This window comes from Capsicum annuum, chromosome 1 (assembly GCF_002878395.1).
Source record: "Capsicum annuum cultivar UCD-10X-F1 chromosome 1, UCD10Xv1.1, whole genome shotgun sequence".
NCBI classification, from domain to species: domain Eukaryota; kingdom Viridiplantae; phylum Streptophyta; class Magnoliopsida; order Solanales; family Solanaceae; genus Capsicum; species Capsicum annuum.
In genome coordinates, this window is record NC_061111.1 from 61,675,208 (window position 1) to 61,693,161 (window position 17,954).

A 17,954-nucleotide genomic window follows, 5' to 3' on the forward strand; every position below is an offset into this window, starting at 1 on the left:
AGAAGATGGAAATGGTAATTAAGTAGAAGATATTGATAATGAAGCAGAAGATGATGAATAAAGAAGTAGCAGAAACAATGAACAATAATAATCGTGAAGAGAGAGAAAATAACAATGGATGAGAAGAGAGAAAAATATGTCTTTCCTCCCCATTTTCTATTACATTAACTAACATTTGGATCAAAGTGTAAATTTAAAAACTTGTGAGTTATTTTCAAACTTCTTCAACTTTCTTAATCCATAATAAAGTAATTGTCACCTCCACCTAATAATTAAGACTTGTGTTAGGTACACCTCATTTTAAAATTCTTTTGTCACCTCAGCCCAAAGCCCCTAGTTTCTAAGTCTATGTGGTGTGGTTTGGTAACAAGAAGTAGGTTTGGCTACTTGGATAGTTGGTAATTGCAGAAATTACAGTTAATTGTTTAAGTCTAGTGTTGAAGTTAAGGTTAGGATTATTGAGTTGTAATTTTAAACCTTGTTTTATTATCATGGATTTTAGTTATGATTGTTACTCCTTGAGAGAGGAGGTTTTCCATATAAATTGAATGAATTATTTCTTTATACCTCAAGTTAAATTCTTCTAAGGACCAGGTTTCTGAAAATAGTTGGAACTAGTTCTTTCAATAGGTATCAGAGAAGATAAAGGTCTTTTCACTAAAGGCTGATAGTTTGAAACTACCACTCGAGTGCAAGTGGTTTTATAAAATAAAATAGCATTTTGATGGTCCTATGGATCAACTCAAAGCACGACTAGTGATATTTGACAACCATCTAAAAAAGAGAACTAACTATCATGGAACATTTTCTCTAGTTGCTAAAATGGCTACAGTGCAGGCATTTCTAGCTATAGCAGCAACAAAGAAGTAGGAGTTACATCAAATTGATGTCTAGAATATTTTTTTACATAGAGATCTCCAAGAAGAAGTGTACATGAAAATGCCTCCAAGCTTTAAATTACAACATTCTTATATGGTTTATAGACTGTAAAAATCATTGCATGGATTGAAGCCAAACTCAAGATGTTGGTTTAGGAAATTATCAACTTCCTTGAAGGAGTAGTTTATTCAACCAATCCTACTGACTACTCATTGTTTACTTTACAAAAGAATGATCTTCAATTTAATGTTATTATTTATGTGGATAACTTGATAATTTTTGGAAATGATCATGATTCCATCTAAAAATTCAAAAGCTATTTGGGTAATTGCTTTCACATGAAAGATTTAGGAGCTTTAAAATACTTTTTGGATATCAAAGTTGCAAAAAATTCAGAAGCATTTTCTATGCCAATTAAGTGTTCTTTGGGCATGATTTCTGAAGTTGTATTGTTCGGAGTCAAACCTACAAAACTTTCCTATGAAATCAAACCACAAGCTAGCACTAGCTAAGGACGTCCACCTGTTGATCTAGAAAAGCATCGACAATTGGTAGGTTGTCTCATGTATTTGTGCTCCACTAGATCAGAGTTGTCCTATTGTGTGCATTTACTATCAATATTTATGAATTGCCTACAAGAAGAACATCGGTAAGCTATGCTACGAGTTGTTCAATTTTTGAAAGAAAATCCAGGATAAGGTATTTTATTAAGTAGTGCATGTGATTTGAAACTATATGGATGGTTTTATTCAGATTAGGTAGGTTTCCCTTTAACACGATGATCTTTCACTAGGTTGATTCTTCTATTAGGTAATTCACCAATATAATGGAAGACTAAAAAGTAGCAGACAATTTCCACATCATTCAAGAAAGATGAATATAGATATATGGCCACCACAACTAGTGAACTAAAGTGGAAAAAGGTAATTTTGTTCAGTATAAGGGTGACACATCCTACTCCAATAATATTATATTGTGATAGTTAGTCAGGGTGACATATAGCAAAGAATCTGATATTTCATAAAAGAATGAAACATATACAAATAGATTATCATTTTCTCCGAGATGAGATAATGAAGTGTAACATTTTTCCTACATATGTTTCCTTGAAACAACAACTCGCCGATATTTTTACAAAAGCATTAGGAAAGCATCAGCTTGACTACCTTTTTCACAGGTTGAGCTTTCAAAATCTCTATGCACCAACTTAAAGGAGATACTAAGTAGGATTTTTGTATATATAGTAACTGTGTATTGTATATCTATATTTGTAATACATGTGATATTTTAGTAGATACTATATATATTCTAAAAATATTCTCAGGTGAGATTTGAGGAGTAGGAGATCAAAATTCACATATATATTTTATTCTTTATGGTAATGAGAAAGAGATCAGATTCTTCAAAGTTAATCCCTGCCCTATTAAATGACTATTACCATCCAATAATCTCCTACAATCAATCACAACAAGTCGAACACTTAGAAACCTATTTCTAGGCTTGTTTCTCTATTACTCTTGATATTTGTTTCATTGTGTCGACTCTATTCCTTTGTTAACATGTTTCCTTAAGTCCTGGGGATAGGAAAAAATATTTCTTGCAGAACTTTGACTTATGTAAGGAAACTAAATTACTTGTAAGTATTGTCCTTGTATTGTTGAACCCTACTTGAACTAGAATTTCTTCTTTGTTTGCTTTTCCTTATATAAGTCAGTCATATTGCCATTTTTTATTGTGCATTCCTTGTCTTACAAACACATTGTATTATTTGTAAAAACAAATACAAGGCTAAATTATGAACCTAGTACACTATGTCAATAACATATGAGCCTTATTCACTTGTCAATAACCAAAACTACACACTTTATGCTTTCTATTTCCCGACATAATACATTTTTCATTGTTCTTCTTCTAAAGGAAGAGAGATCTAGTTTATTCATCATTAAGAGGCCTCTAGTAACTCTCCATAGATCACCTTCAGGAAAAAAATATTCTAGGGATTTGAATTTGAGCAATATATTTGGCTAGAGCATTCAACACCTCATTTTCTTCTCTATAACATTGTTTAATTGTTATTCTTTTGAATATTTTCAGTCATATCTCATGTTTTTGGACAAGGAGGTTTAAAGATGTAATTGATCATCTAAACCACTATCTTAGAGTCCAATCCTACTTCTAGAACCTCAAATTGTTGGTTGACACACCAATAAATGATAATTAAAATTGCATGAGTTCCACTGTGTTAGCCCCAAATATAGTTTTAATGATGGCATACTAATCTCTACTTATGTGTACGACAATAATGGAAGCAATTGACGTAGCATTTGCTCAAAAAGGAAAATCCACATTTAAAAAGAACATCATGAAAGGAAAGCAATCTGACTAGCATCAAGCAAAATCATAAGTCAATTGGAAAGCAACATCACAGATGGAAGAAGTATATTCAGCAGAAGAGAATAAGGAAGGAAATATAGAAGCATCTGATACATACATAAAGCGTCATCAAGGTATTCTATACTGAACCTAGATGACCCTGCAAATTCCTTGGGTTCCTCGATATTATAGGACATAGATTTAGAAGAAAGGAAATTCTAATTCCATTAATTCAAGGCAAATTTATTTACTTTGGCAAGAGAATATCAGTCAAGATTTCGAGGATTACTAGCTACAACAGTCACAAGGCAAATCTATTTACTATGGCAAGAGAAGATAGAAAATATTTTAAAGATTACTAGCCACAGTGGTCACAATATTCAAACCCTAGTATAAATTGAACATAGTAGCCTAGGTTTTATTTTGTACATCTTCACTTGAGCAAAATAGCCTTATACAAATCATTATAATATGTTTTAGTGATAACAAAAGAGAGAAGAAACTAGAAGCTACACAAATAGAGGTTGTTACATTTCTCCAAGAGCTATATCATAAGCTATTGGGGAAATCCATTGTAATCCTTCAAGTTTCTCTAAAGGAACCTCTTGTAATTCAAGGAAATTGGAAGTAGGCACCACAAGGATGTTCCAAATTAGGAAAAATTTTTATGTATCCTTTACTTATTTTTGTTACCTTTACATTTTCCTAGTACTTTATTTAGTACTAAAGTTGTTGAACAAGGAAGTCAACAACTGATTGATCTTAGTCGACTTAAAGTGAATGAATTTCAATTCACCTCTCACTCTCTAGGTTATCAATTAATATCAGAGCATGTCTCGTGAAAACTTTAGTTAACCCCACATGAGAAAATATTAAATCGCCAACTACAAAATTATAGGAGCAATTGTACAATATGGTCGGGTATCAAATAGAACACACTACTCAATGAACAATACTACTCTCATTAGAAGAACAAATTTAGAATCTTTGTTCAATCAACAGATTTTCTAGCATGGGTTGTAAACAATAAAGGACCAAAACCTATTTCCAAACTCAAAGATAAGGAAATGGAATCTAGAAGTACAATTGAGCTCAAAACCTTTGAGGTCACCAAGAAAGAACAAGAGCTAATGAAAACTATTGCTAGAGCATCATGTTTGCTTTGTTGTGTAGTTAGTGAATTGATATATGACATGATTTCAACCTGTGAAAACACCAATGAAATGTGGGACAATCTTGAAGTTACTTACGAAGGCACTGCAAAAGTGAAAAAAAAACTAGAATTCGACACTCTCATCAATTAATATAAACTATTCCAAAGGATGATGATGATAGAGTAGAATCTACTCAAATAGCCTACAAGTCAAACACTTGTAAGAAGTCTCCCAAAGAATGGGAAACTAAAGCTACTATTTTGAAAGATAAAGATCAGTACAAAATGACATATGATGGATGAACTGCGAGGTAATCTTTTTGCATATGAACAAAATTATATTAATAGGTATAACAAGAAAGATAAAAACTAATCAATAGAATTCAACACTGTAAATCTTAAAAAAGAAGAACGTATGGATGAAGACAACAATAAAGGTATGACTCATAAATTGTGGAGTAAGGCACATTCTAAGACATAGACAACAAAGACAAAAATAATCCCTCAAGAATAATGATTAGTCAAGGAATGATGATTGGTACTACCACTACACTAAACCTGGTCACATCAAATAAAACTGCCCTAAATTAGGAAGGAGATCATCCAAGAAAAATCAAAACTTCAGCCCATGAAGCGATGAAGAAGAAACTAAGGACAATGCAAAAATGACAAAGATATGTTTCATGGATATGGTAGAATCAAGCAAGGTAAGACCTATCAACTATCACAATTATAATATCTTTCAATTAAATTTTGACATGATTGCTGATGAACTTCAAAATTTATTAACGAATATAACAAGATTGATCAAGAAAAGAAAGATTGGCAAATTCTCATAAATAAAAGAATTACTCAAGAAAATAATGGTGGTTATATCCTCTTATAAGCAAGCCAAATAGAATTTGACCTTCTTCAAGAAGAGATTGATAAACTTAAGGTGTAACTTATAGCATCAAAAAATCACCAAGTCTGATCTAATGATTTTAAGGATAAACATGAATCTTGTTCTAACTCTTTCTCATCTGCAAAATCTTTTCTTTCTAACTATAAACCTATTTTCTATACTTGTGGAATGAAGGTTCAAACATCATATAACTATAGATCACAATCTCATGGAATATGAATTTGGAGACCCAAAGAAATTGCCACTAACCCTCAAGGACCCAAGAACACTTGGGCACCTAAAAAAAATTAAATTTTTTATTTTGTAGGAACATACTTGAAAGATATAAAAGAAGGGAATGTTGGTAATAGACAATGGGTGTTCCTGAAACATGACGGGAAAGAAAGAAAGTTCTAGTTCTGTAAAGAAATTAATAGTTGATTTGTTAGATTTGGAGATAATTCTAAAGGAGAAGTTGTCGGAGTCGGGTTTATAAAGATCAGTCACTTCTATGATCAATTGAAGTATACTTAGTGAGTGAATTAAGACACAACTTGTTGAGCATCAGTCAATTATGTGATATTGTATTTGATGAATTGTTCAATGGTATGAAATACACCATCAACAATGTTATAAAGAATATCGCCCTTATTGGTGATAATCTTGAAAATATTTGTGTTGAAAAATATTAATTTACCCACTTTAACCTGTCTTACTGCTCAAATTTATAATTCTTGGTTGTAGCATAGAATTCTTGGACATGCAAGAATGCACACGATCAAAAAGCTCTCTAGACTTGAATTGGTGAAATATCTACTTAAATTTACGTTGAGAATGATCACATTTGTGATGCTTGTTAACTTTGTAAGTAGACCCAAACATCTTTTACAGTCAAGGACATCATTAGAGGTCCTAGACTTTTTAAACTACCTCATATAGATCTGCTTGGACCCACCAAAGTAGCCAGTATTAGTGGAAAAAGATACTTTTACTATTGATGATTTTTCATGTTTTGGATGGGTAATGTTTATTTCTCACAAGCATGAAGTATTCACCAACTTTGAGATTTTTTGTAGAAGAGTTTAAAGCAAAGAAGGATATTTTGCATCTACTATTCCTAGTGACCATGGAAGAGAATATGAGAATAAATTATTTGAGATTTCTGCACACAAAATTGTTTTACTCAAAATTTCACTTTACCTTGTTCTTCTCAACAAAATTAAGTAGTTGAATGAAAGAGTAGATCTCTTAAAGAAACTTTCAAATCATGCTACAAGAACAAAGGTTGTCTGACCACTTCTGGGTAGAAGCAATAAGTACAACATGTCATATTCTCTATAGATATGACTAATTTTGAAAAAGGCCCTCTATGAGGTCTTGAGTAGAAAGAAGCTAAATATCAACTACTTTCATACTTTCTGCTATAGTTGATTCATTCACAATAATAATAAGGATACTTTGGGGAGATTTTATCCTCATACTGATGAATGTACTTTCTTGGATACTCTCCTACTAGTTGTGGATATAGATCTTTTAATAAAGGGACCTTAAGCGTTTAGGAATCTATATGTGTGATTTTTGATGAATCTAATTGAATTTCTATGAGCATGATCCTTGATAAGGAATAGGAAATAATTCTCAAACCAAAGTCCGAACCAAAATTGCAGCATAGATGGACACTGAGTCTACTATAGCAGTACAAGAGTGGACAACCCCTTTTGATGCTCAGAAAGTTGTTGCTTTTAGGGAATGAAGACATAGTCCAAGCATTACAAATATTTTAATCCATATAAATCTAAATTATCAAATACGGACAAGATATTCATTAAGAAAGCAAGCATTTGTAGCTTTGGTATTACAACTTGAACCTAAACGAATTGATTAAGAGCGTAAAGATAAATCATGGATTCAGACCATGAAGGAAGAACTAGATTAATTTGAAACAAATCAAGTCTAGAATTTAGTAAAATGATCAAAAAACTTCTCAATAATTAAAACCAGATGGGTCTGCAAAAATAAATGAATGAAAAAAGTAAGATCATCAAACAGAAATTAAGTTTAGTAGCTCAAGGTTACTCTCAATAAAAAGGTATTGACTATAATGAGACATTCACTCCTGTACCAAGGTTGGAATTTATTCTCATTCTCTTAGCCTATGCCTCTTTTAAATGTTTCAAATTATTTTTAAAAAATGCCAATTGATTTTATTAATGAATAAGTTTTCTTTAAGAAACATCCAAATTTTGAAAATTCCTCTTGTCCTTACTATGTTTTTAAACTCTCAAAGGAACTTTACATTCTCAAGCAAGCCCCAAAGGCTAGGTTTGAGAGACTAAGCACCTTTCTATTAAACAATAACTTTTAGAGAGGAAAGATTGATACTACCTTTTTTATTCAAAAAATTTATTCAAGCATTATTATTGTATAAACTTAGGTGAATGATATTATTTTTGAAAGTCCTAATACCTCTTTGTGTGAAAATTTTAAAAATCTTATGAAAGGAGAATACAAGATGAGTCTCATGGGAGAGATGGATTTCTTCTTGGGACTTCAAATAAAGTAGTCAGCTTTTGAAACCTTTATAAGTCAAAACAAATATATGAAGGAATTGATCAAGAAATTTGGCATGGAAAAGGAAAAGATGTTTGAGATGCCAATGAGTCTTTTAACCTCTCCTGAATCTGATGTTCAAGGAAAAGTGTAGATGAAACAAATTATTGAGGAATGATGGGATCATTAATATACTTAACTACAAGTCATCCAAATATTATATTCAGTGAATTCAAATATGCAAGATTACAATTAGCCACAAGGAATACCATCTCACAGCTGTAAAACGGAAAATTTGAGATCTCATCAAAACTTAAGACCTTAATTTATGGTGCCGTCATGTTTTGAATTTTTATTTAATTGTATATTCATAAATTAATTCTTGAAGTGATAAATATGATCGAAAATACACAAGTGGGACATGGCCATTTCTTGCCAAAAAATTAGTATCATGGCATAGAAAAAAGAAAACCTTCATCGTACTATCACCACAGAATGTGAATACATGGTTGTTAGTAATTGTGGAACTCAACTACTATGGATTATACATCAACTAATTAATTATAATCTTTCATACGAATTAGTTTCTATTGTGTTAAAATATGAGTGCTATTAGTCTTCCTAAATATATTTTTCATCATTCGAAACTAAGCATATTGATATTAAGAATCTCTTTATTAGAGATCACATTGAAAATAAAGATTTTATGCTTAATTTCATTGATTTTGAAAATCAGCTTGCTGACATTTTTACAAAACCTCTCATAGAGGAAATATTTTATTTTCTTAGAAAATAGCTTTGCATTACAACTATTTATTTTTGAAAATAAAATTATTTCTACTATTTTTCTTAGTTTTGTAATTATTCTCTTTATTTATCTTATTTTTGTACTTATTAACTTGTGCATATTAATTTGCATTACGTGTCCTTCAATCAAATCCCTTGTTTCCCACACCCTTCATCATTATGTCACTCTATTCCATAAAAAAAATATTTAGTTCTCATTATTCCTCCTTTTCATTGTCCTTTTAGCTGATTCACTGAATCATTTCTTCATATCCCCTCCTCTTCTCCCTATATAAACCCTATATGTCACTCTCTCTTCACTAGTTCTCTTTCATAATGCCTAAAATTAGATCTATGGTATCTCTTCCTCTTCCTCAGGCCAACTTATCAAAAAAATCCTCCATTAACATACCCAATATCTCTATATCATGTTCCAATAGAAAGAGTGTCTAAGACGCGGACTAATTCTGACGAAGGTTCCTCTTGCAAGAAATCTTAGGTGTACATCCATGGATCTTTCACTGAAGAGGGTAGGCGAAATCTTTGGGAGATAGAGCAATAGGAGAAATTTAAATTGTTTAAAAATTGGTACGTTGTTTTGAAAGAGTGATAAATTTAAAGCAACTCAAGGAGTCTCATTACTAGGCGAGTGATATTTTCAAAGCCCAAAAAATAATTTTTTTTGTAAGGTTTGAGATATTGAAGTCTATGAGGACCATATTTATTTATTCTATGCAAATCTTCAAGTATCCCGAGATAATGGAAAACTAAAAACCCTAGATCTAGGTGGTAGAATTGTATTCCTATTGATCATCTGGAGGTATTTTGGATATGAATAGTGTTTGGCCGAATGATTTTTAAGTATCATTTGAAGGTGCTAAGAACACAATTGCTATATCTGGTGCTGACCTCTCTAATTTTAGACCCTTGCCTCTGTGGTTTAATTGGAGTGCATGATTGCAAGAGAATATGCTGGAAAGTGCTTAGGACTCTAGTTCCTCTTCTAGTGTTGTAACACCCCACAATATCGAGCTAGAAATCCAACCGTCGTTCCTACAAGTGTAAACTCTAATCCCATTATTTACATTTAGATTTATGTGTCATGATCTTAATCCTAGTGTATGAAGTGACTATTAGCTAAAAAAATTTCATAGAAATCACTTAGAGAAAAGTTGAGATAAGAACCTTTGATTCGTCCAAATTTTGATATTCGGTTCTATAAGGGTCAACTTTGAACGTGTATAACTTTTGATATATGTGAAATTTTCCAGATAAATATGTCACGACCCAAAATAGGATCATGACCGGTGCTAAGGAGTTTAGGAATCCAAAGCAAGCCTTGTTAGAATTTTATAGAAAATCGGGCAGAGTTTCCCCTCGTTTGGGCTCTAACAAGAAAGTTTCCTATCTCAAATTCAACAACAAGACAACCCAACAGTACAACCAACACACAATCACCAACACAATCCTTCATAAATGATCAGCAAGACACCAACACCACCAAATGACAACACAAAATCCATCTCTAAAACATGAGAGGAAACTCAATATTGCACAAATCTAAAATAACCAAAGATTCAAAACTCTAAAGACATAACTATGGAGCAAACCAAGAGTTTTCAAGAAGAAGGAACATAATGAATAAATAAACTATAGCCAACGCAAATGATTGAGGGGCTCACCAGAATATGCTACTCGGATACTCTAGCCAACGCGATCCTCACCGTTACCTGCGTTCTTTGAAAAAAATAATAGTGAGGAGTGATCCGCTAGCTCAGTGAGTAATAAACTTAACCACAACCATTTTAAGATGGGGACAAGTCATAAATCATTATGAAATAATGCTCTTTCAGAAAAACAGTAATGATAAACAATATCATTCTTTCATGTAAGCCAAGCGAACCAACAATTCAGTAATAAACTTCAAATAACATCGTATCATATCAAATATTACATATTTTGGAGGTTTCCAAGAATGCATCATGTAATCAGTGTGACATTCTTCTTTATTAAGAATAACCCATACCAGTGGACCCCTCATAAAAGAGTCAAATCATATCATCAGTGTGGCCATTCTTCTTCATTAAGAATAACCCATAACAGTGGAACCCTCATAAAGATGTCAATTATATAATTATGAGTATGCTAGTTCTACCTTCCTACAAGTGAGGGCTATAACAGTCATCAGTAAATACAAGGTGCACCAGGTCTAACGATCCCGACGTTAGCTACGGGATTCAAATCAAGGTCTAATCCTATTTATAAGTTCTTTGTAAACAATAGTATATTCATTTGAAGCTTTTTCAGAATAATACATATCATTTAAGGTTTATATCAAATCATGTTACATATAAACTTGAGTAAAAACACATGTCAAAAATACTTATTTCTCATTATAAGTGAAAATATTCACCGCAATAATATCATATCTCAAATAACCATTTCAATATCATATCAATATCATATCTCAAATAACCATTTCAATATCATATCGAGATCACATCTCAAATAACCATTTCAATATCATATCAACATCATAGTTCAAATAACCTTTTCAATATCATCTCAAGATCATAGTTCAAATAACCTTTTCAATAACATATCAAATAAAGGACTTGTCCCGCATGCAATTTCAAAGTATTTCATAGCTCATTGTTTCATCAAAATATATATAAATATGCAATTTAATTAACACAAATCTTGGTAAGATTACTACTAATAGTACTCTTGTCGAAATATCAATTTGTCACCTCGAATGATTCGTATCACTTTCTTGGATCAAACCTATCATTACATCATATCCATTCTTGTGTTAATTCTCTTATTTAGGCCAACTTCATGATAAAATTAGACTACCTAACCCTCACGATTTCAAGATAGCTTTTAACTAATAAAAAATTATATCCAAAACAACACCTTATTACCCAAAATTCTTGTCTTTAGCAACTAAATTTCAATACGCAAAAGAGATTACTTAGACTAGAAATCACGATAAAGAAATATAAAAGGATTTACCATAACCCAATAGAATTTCTCAATCAAACCCTTAATGTAACGCCCCACATTTTGGGCTACAATATAGACCATGATTTTGATGCACTGATAATCCCAAAGCCATAAAATCATCTGCCAATATGGCTTGTTAATTATTTGTTTAGCATATGATTCCATTCAAGCTTGAATTTAGACCATAGAGGTCCTTCAAATCATGGACGAGTTGAAACTATTTTGATTGACTAAGTTTTAGTGGATGTTGTAAAGTGTGTCATCTTCAATCGACCATAACTCTCTGTATATGTCGAATTAGGAATCCTACTATGTGTCAAATAATAGGTATTCGAGTTAGCTTTTGAACGATACCAATTTTACTAAAATTTGACACCCGAGCAAGAAGTTATAGCCTTTCAATGTGATATGTATCGCCTAACCAATCTCCCATGGCCACTGGAAAGCATAGGCAATAGCCTAGGCGGCGTCTATGTCAACATAGGCGATACCCTAGGAGGCGCTTATGTAAACATAGGCTATAGCCTAGGCGGCGCCTATGTATACATAGGCGATAGCCTAGCTGGCGCCTATGTAAACATAGTCAATAGGATGGGCGGCGCCTATGTAAAGCATTCAAGTGACTTAAACACTCCGTTTTGGTCCTTTTTCACCCTTACTTAGCCCTGAAACATAAAATTTAGTTCCAAGGACCCCAAAATACACCTTCATTCATCAAAAGTGCTCAAAGATTCTCCTTAGGGTTTAAGAATAAAAAAAACCTAAATAGTTCAAGATTCGATTGTAGGTTTTCAAAGATAATTAGATATTTGGAATCACCAATGTGCAAGCTTCAAGAAACATCTATTATCCTTGGAAATAGAGGTACATGGGGTTATCCTAAAATCTCATAGGTGTAGTTTTTTTTGAACATGCATGATTTTAAATGGGGGTTTTCAATAAAATGCTAATAATTTGCTTTCAATATGATTTCTAAGTCATTTACTTTATGTCATGGGAATTCTTTGCCTATATAATTTAATGGTTGAAACCATGAATATGTGATTTGACATTTTCCATGGTAGTTTGATAAATATGAATGATAAATTGCTTTCGAATTCCCATGATAATGTCTTAATGCCCCATATCATATTGTCATCAACAAAAGAGAGCATGAATTTGAAATAAATATTGTTCACCACTTGTAAATGATGAAGCATCTTGGTTTTTACATGATTATGCATATGTGGAAGTGATATTGAGGACTTGCAAGTCAGGTATGAGAATATCCTATAGAATATGATATGTGATTAAATCAGATGAAATTTGAATGCATCGATTTTACATGAGATAGGTGGATGCCTGAAGAAGGCGTTTGAGTGTATGGGCTAATTGCTGGAAAACGTATTTGCCGACACGGAGATTTAGTATCAAGCTAAGTGATCTTGTGTACTTGACTTTATGTTATTCCCAAATTGGGACTATAGGTAGGAGCCTGGGCTAAGTGATCTTGGGCACTATCATTGGGTCGAGACACCATGCTATGTGATCTTGTGTGTGTCTCCCTCACTTATACTCTAATCTCGACGGCAACCGAGGTTAGACAGTTAGTGTAAATTATTTACGGTATTCCACCTAGCTCAGTTGCATTTCATTATTGTTGAGAAAACCATTGCATTACACCCATGTGTTTTCAAATGATTTGATACGAAATTGCTTTATAATGGCTTCCAACTACATTTTGTAAAAATATTATGTTTTGTTTTGATATCTCTGAGTGCCAGGACTTTTGTGCTGACCCCCTAGGATTGATGACCTTGTTGACCAACTTCAGGTTGCCAAGTGTTTTTCAAAAGTAGACCTTCGTTCGGGTTATCATCAGTTAAAATTTAGGGAGTCAGACATACCCAAGACAGCCTTCTGAACCCGATATGGTCACTATGAATTTCGAGTCATGTCCTTCAGGTTGACTAACGCCCCTGCAACCTTCATGGATCTTATGAATAGAGTGTTCCATTAGTTTGTTGACTTGTTCGTCATTGTATTTATTGATAATATTCTGATCTATTCTAAGAGTAAAGCGGATCACACCAATCACCTCCAAATTATTCTTCAAACCCTTAAGGTTTATCAGCTGTATGCCAAAATTTTCTAAGTCTGAATTTTGGTTAGATGCTATTGCCTTCCTGGGGCATATTGTGTCCAATGACGAGATAAGAGTGGATCCCCAGAAAGTTGAAGCAGTGAGAAAAAGGCCAAGACCCACGACTCCAACTGATATTAGGAGCTTCTTGGATTTGGCAAGGTATTGCAGATGGTTCGTAGAGAGTTTTTCTTCCATAGCTGCTCCGCTTACTAAACTGACTCTGAAAAATATAAAATTTGCGTGGTCTGACTTGTGTGAAAACAATTTTGAGAAGTTAAAGGATAAGATGACTACTGCTCCTATTTTGACCCTTCCCGAGGGTGTAGATGATTTAATGGTTTATTGTGATGCATCCCGTATGGGACTTGGTTGAGTATTGATGCAACGTAGTAAGGTAATAGCTTATGTATCTAGGCAGTTAAAGGTACATGAGCGCAATTACCCTACTCATGACTTGGAGTTAGCAGCCATGGTGTTTGCACTTAGAATCTAGAGGCACTATCTCTATGGAGTGGATGTTGATATTTATACTGACCATCAGAGTTTACAGTATGTTTTCTTACAGAAAAAATTCAACCTTAGGCAGAGGTGTTGGGTGGAGCTTTTGAAAGACTATGATATGAGTCTGCATTATCATCTGAGAAAGGCAAATGATGTAGCCGACCCCCTCAGCAGGTTGTCTATAGGTAGCCTTTCTCATATAGAAGAAAGAAAGAAAGAGATGGTGTGAAAGATATTCACTACCTTACAAATCTAGGAGTGCGTCTCTTAGATTCCAAATGAGGAGGGATGATTATTCATGAGTTAGCTAAGTCATCCCTTTGTACTGAAGTTAAGGAGAAGCAATCTGAAGATCCCATCTTGATACAAATCAAGAAAAATGTGGGTCAATAAAAGGTTATGTCGTTTGAAATTGGTGGTGATGGTATTCTAAGATTTCAGGATAGGTTGTGCATTCCGAATATTGATAGGCTACGGGAAACAATCCGTAATGAGGCGCGCACTTTGAGATATGTCATTCACCCAGGCTCTACTAAGATGTACCATGATCTGAAAACCTTGTATTGGTGGCATAACATGAAACGTAATGTAGCTGATTTTGTGCCCAAGTATTTGAACTGTCAACAAGTGAAGGTAGAACACATGAGGCCAGGTGGTACTTCCCAAGAGATAGCCCTGCCTTTATGGAAGTGGGAGATGATAAACATTGGCTTTATTAAAGGACTTCCGAGAACCGAAACCAATATGATTCTATATGGGTGATTATAGATCGGTTGACAAAGTCAGCCCACTTTTTGCCTGTGAGGACTAATTATTTCGGAGAGGTCTATGCTAAGATTTACATTGAAGAGATAGTTCAATTGCATGGGGTTTATGCTAAGATTTACATTGAAGAGATAGTTCAATTGCATGGGGCACCAGTGGCCATTATATCTGAGAGAGGTACACAATTTTCATCTCAGTTTTGGAGATCCTTTCAGAAGTGTTTAGGTACACAAGTGAATTTGAGCATAGATTTCCACCCTCACACGGATGGGAAAGATGAGCGTACCATTCAAACCCTCAAAGATATATTGAGGGCATGCATCTTTGATTTCAAAGGTAGTTGGGTAGATCACCTTCCACAGTTTGAATTTGCTTACAATAATAGTTACCATGCAAGCATCAAGATAGCTCATTTTGAGGCTTTGTATGGGAGGAGATGTAGGTCTCCGATAGGATGGTATAAAGTGGGTGAGACTCAGTTGTATATGCCTAATCTTGTTCATCAGGCGATGGAGAAAGTTAAGATCATTAGAGAATGACTCAAGACTGCTCAGAGTCGTCAGAAGTACTATACTGATGTTCAGAGAAGAGAACTAGAGTTTGAAGTTGGTGATTGGGTGTTTCTCAAGGTTTCTCCTGTGAAAGGAGTTATGAAGTTTGGAAAAAGGGGTAAATTGAGCCCACTCTATGTAGGGCCATATCAGATTTTGAAAAAGATTGGTACAGTTGCATATGAGCCAGAATTGCCAGTAAGTTTGGGTTCCATTCATCCGGTATTCCATGTATCCATGTTTAAGAAATGCATTAGAGATCATTCTATGGTATTGCCAGTAGAAGGTATTAAAGTGATAGACTCCTTGTCTTACGAAGAAGAGCCCGTTGATATTTTAGATTTGCAAGTTTGAAAGATGAGGAGCAAAGCGATAGCCTCTGTAAAGGTACTGTGGAGGAATCAAAAAGTCGAAGAAGCAACTTGGGAGTCAGAAGTTGAAATGAGAATTAGATATCCCAATTTGTTTGCTTCGATGGAGGATGAGGCATAAGGTACTATTCCTATCTTATCTTTTCTAGTCCTTTATTATGCTTGAAATCGTGTCTGTCTATGTCCCGCATCATCATTCAGGGATGAATGATCCTAAGGGGGGATAATGTAATGCCCCGCATTTTGAGCTATAATATAGACCATGATTTCAATGCGTTGATAATCTCGAAGCCATAAAATCCTATGCCAATACTGCATGTTAACTAGTTGTTTAGCATGTGAATCTATTCAAGCTTGAATTTAGACCATAGAGGTTCTTCAACTCATGGACGAGTTGAAACTATTTCGATCGACTAAGTTTTAGTGGATGTTGTAAAGTGTGTCAGCTTCCATCGACCATGACTCTCTGTATATGTCGAATTAGGAATCCTACTACATCTCAAATGCTAGTCATTCGAGTTAGCTTTTCAACGATACCAATTTTGCTAAAATCCAACACCCGAGCAAGAAGTTATGGCCTTTCAAAGTGATATGTGTCGCCTAACCAATCGCCCATGGTCACTGGAAAGCATAGGCAATAGCCTAGGTGGCACCTATGTAAACATAGGAGATAGCCTAGGCGGTGCCTATGTAAACATAGGCAATGGGATGGGCGGCGCCTATGTAAAGAATTCAAGTGACTTAAACACTCCATTTTGGGGACAAAGTGGTCCTTTTCCACCCTTACTTAGCCCTAAAACACGAAATTTAGTTCCAAGGACCCCAAAATACACCTTCATTCATCAAAAGTGCTCAAAGATTCTCCTTAGGGTTTAAGAATAAAAACACCTAAATAGTTCAAGATTCGATTGTAGGTTTTCAAAGATAATTAGATATTTGGAATCACCAATGCGCAAGCTTCAAGAAACCTCTATTATCCTTGGAAATAGAGGTACGTGGGGTTATCCTAAAATCTCATGGGTGTAGTTTTTTTTGAACATGCATGATTTTAAATGGGGGTTTTCAATAAAATGCTAATAATTTGCTTTCAATATGATTTCTAAGTCATTTACTTTATGCCATGGGAATTGTTTGCCTATATAATTTAATGGTTGAAACCATGCATATGTGATTTGACATTTTCCATGGAAGTTTGATAAATATGAATGATAAATTGCTTTCGAATTCCCATGATAATGTCTTAATACCCCATATCATATTGTCATCAACAAAAGAGAGCATGAATTTGAAATAAATATTGTTCACCACTTGTAAATGATGAAGCATCTTGGTTTTTACATGATTATGCATATGTGGAAGTGATATTGAGGACTTGCAAGTCGGGTATGAGAATACCCTACAGAATATGATATGTGATTGAATCAGATAAAATTTGAATGCATCAATTTTACATGAGATAGGTGGATGCCTGAAGAAGGCGTTTGAGTGTACGAGCTCATCGCTGGAAAACATATTTGTCGACACGGAGATTTGTTATCAGGCTAAGTGATCTTGTGTACTTGACTTTATGTTATTCCCAAATTGGGACTATAGGTAGGAGCCTGGGCTAAGTGATCTTGGGCACTATCATTGGGTCGAGACACCATGCTATGTGATCTTGTGTGTGTCTCCCTCACTTATACTCTAATCTCGGCGTCAATCGAGGTTAGACAGTTAGTGTAAATTATTTAGGGTATTCCACTTTGCTCAGTTGCATTTCATTGTTGTTGAGAAAACCATTGCATTACACCCACGTGTTTTCAAATGATTTGATACGAAATTGCTTTATAATGGCTTTCAACTACATTTTGTAAAAATATTATGTTTTGTTTTGATATCTCTGCGTGCCAGGACTTTTGTGCTGACCCCCTCCCCTCTGCACCTCTCAGGTTCAGAGGCCCAGTCTAAGGGTCAAGAGAATCAGTAGATCATTCAGACAGAGTTGAAGAGACAAATGGTGAGCCTTTTATGT